This window comes from Thalassophryne amazonica, chromosome 4, assembly GCF_902500255.1.
Source record: "Thalassophryne amazonica chromosome 4, fThaAma1.1, whole genome shotgun sequence".
NCBI classification, from domain to species: domain Eukaryota; kingdom Metazoa; phylum Chordata; class Actinopteri; order Batrachoidiformes; family Batrachoididae; genus Thalassophryne; species Thalassophryne amazonica.
The window spans coordinates 347656-350466 of NC_047106.1; positions in this window are offsets into that span (position 1 = coordinate 347656).

The window sequence follows — 2811 nt, forward strand, 5'->3', positions numbered from 1 at the left end:
GATCACCGAGCTGGAAGCTGTGCATTCACGACGCGCGCTGTTGATGATCTATGTGAATGAAATGGACCTGATTCGCATTTAAAGTGAATTAGTGCATTAATGTACTTTCAAAACATGCACTGATTTAGACACACAGGTTTACTTTACCGGACACAGATCAGTCAACAGACGCCCTCATCAGGCTGATTCCAGTCAGGACATGCTGAGATTCAATCAGAACGTCGGGCTGCTGCAAGTACGGTTCACGTGCCAGAAGAGACTTTGTAACTGTGTTGGACAAGCGGAAAACCGTTAATGTCCAGACACAAGTCACCATTCAAGAAAGAAGTTCTCAGATCAGCTGAACCCCAACAAGCCCAAAACACACCAGAACAGAAAGATCCACCTTCTAGCACAACTACGCCTATGATATTAACCCAGCGGCTCCATCACACCCTCCTCCTCTGCGCTTCATTAGTGGCCCATAAATTTTACCATCAAGGGTTTAAATCCCCTTTCAGTGGGCAAAGTCTTTCCCCAACAAAGCACTTGGTGGCACCATTTACAATATGACATGCATGTGTTGTGTGCGATATTGGGGGGAGTGGCATCAGTGTAGGCTAAAGAATTATTTTGAAAAATTACTTAGTAGCAGGTTAACAGGTGATGTGATGGACACATATTAACTCAATAGATGATTTGGGCCAAAATGAGCTTTACAACCATGCTACATGCTAAACAGCCAAGCTAGCTTGCTTGGGGAGCTGTGACTAGCTGGCTAACGAGTCGGGTCTAATCACATCAGGTGTAGGTCTGGCAAACACGCCTACTTCCTCACCTCTCCACTGCAGCCATAAGGAGCTTGTTATCTGACCGGCCAATAATCACAGGTTCCAGCAGGGGCTGCTGTTGTATCACTTCCTGTTTTTGGGCAGTGTTAAAAATATGTTAATTTGCAATTATCACAGTTTCTACATTGGTTACAAACCTACATGGTCTAAAATGCTCAGATGCTGGTTTTCAGTTTTGGGGAGGTGATGGTCTAGTGGTTAAGGTGTTTGGCTTGAGACCAGAAGATCCTCGGTTCAAATCTCCGCCTGACTGGAAAATCACTAAGGGCCCCTGGGCAAGGTCTTTAATCCCCTATTGCTCCTGGTGTGTAGTGAGTGCCTTGTATGGCAGCACCCTCACATAGACCCCCAACATCAGGGTCTATGTGAGGCATTATTGTAAAGCGCTTTGAGTGTCTGATGCAGATGGAAAAGCGCTATATAAATGCAGTCCATTTATCAAAGTGTGCGCAGGGATGGATCTACGTTCCGTTTGTACATCCCACTGAACATGGAATTCAGTGCACATGCACACACACACCAAACTCTGCCCTGGTCACACCCCTATTTAAATATGCAAATCCATGTAAATAGGCCCTGGGACATGGGATTCCCCTCCGTCAGATCAGTCAACATGAACACAGAAAAGAAATTATACAGATGACTGGACATGAGATGGAAACACACAGGGATAGTTTATTTGGTTCCCTGTTAAATGGAATAAACATGAAATGGAAAACTGTTAGTGGGAGTGTGTATATGTCTGTGTGTGTGTGAGGCTGCTGTGAGCTCAGAACAGCGCGCGCGTATGCACACACACACACACACACACACACACTGAAGTTAAAACAAAAACTGAGGTGCGCTGGCTGACAGTGTGTGACATTCACAACTTTACACACGTTTATTGACAAATACTGAACACAGGGAGACAATCGGGGGTCTGTTAAGAACCTGCAGCTCTAGTTTCACCTTCAAGGAAAAAACACATTAATAATAACAACAAAAAACATATTTGAATGCACACATGCCTAAATGTGCCTGTGCTGGTTTTCATTCGGAAAAGTTACACGAATAAACTATTTCCTCAACAAGCAGCCAGCTGTCTTACCCCGTGCAGCCTCCAGCCTGTTCCCAACCCAACCCATTGCATTTGCGCATCACATGATTTGAACATTGATGGAATGAAAATGTTTCCTATTAAAACAAACTCATCATGTGATGACTCCTTTACAGCAAAATGTGTGCTGTCAGTAGCTCCGATCACATCAGGGAAACTGGCTCTCGCTGCAAATTGTGCTGTAATGTTGGAATGTGATGTACATGGATGACATTCAGTTGATTATCTTCCACACAGCTGGTGGCTCGGCTCAAGGCTGACTGGCACACTCCTGACTGATCAGCTAGCTCACGCTGGAATGCCCCTGATGCCAGGACGCCCAGCTTGGTCAGCACCTGTGTGGGCACAGACAACCCCTGGCTCCTCACCATATTGCGCTCTGGGCCGACCACAGTTCTGCACACAACTCCAGTAACAGTGGCCTTGGTAATCGAAATCAGTTTATGAGCCAATTATCATAATTTACAAGTAAACCCTCACGTTCCCTGAAGACACGCTCACCTCGGATTGCACCATTTCCAAGGTCCTCTAACAACGCTAATGCAGCCACTGTTAGTGCCATTTTATGCATCACTTTGCACGTTTTTTTTATCCACCCATATAACTGCAAACACGTGTGTTAATTGTTCATCATTGTGTCTCTGATGTTCCTCATCACTCTGATGACTTCATGTTTTTACACTATGAACGATTCCCAGCCTACGTGTCATCAGAGGAACAACAGCTGTAGAAACGTGCGAACGCCAGCCAGGATTTTTGCGTACATTTCCACACTCATTTCACTTCTGTTACATCTGAACATTGGCGTGGAGACGGACGACGCCAGTTTTTTTTTTGCGTACGTACCTTTGTACATGAGGCCCCTGGTCTCTGTGACCTAAA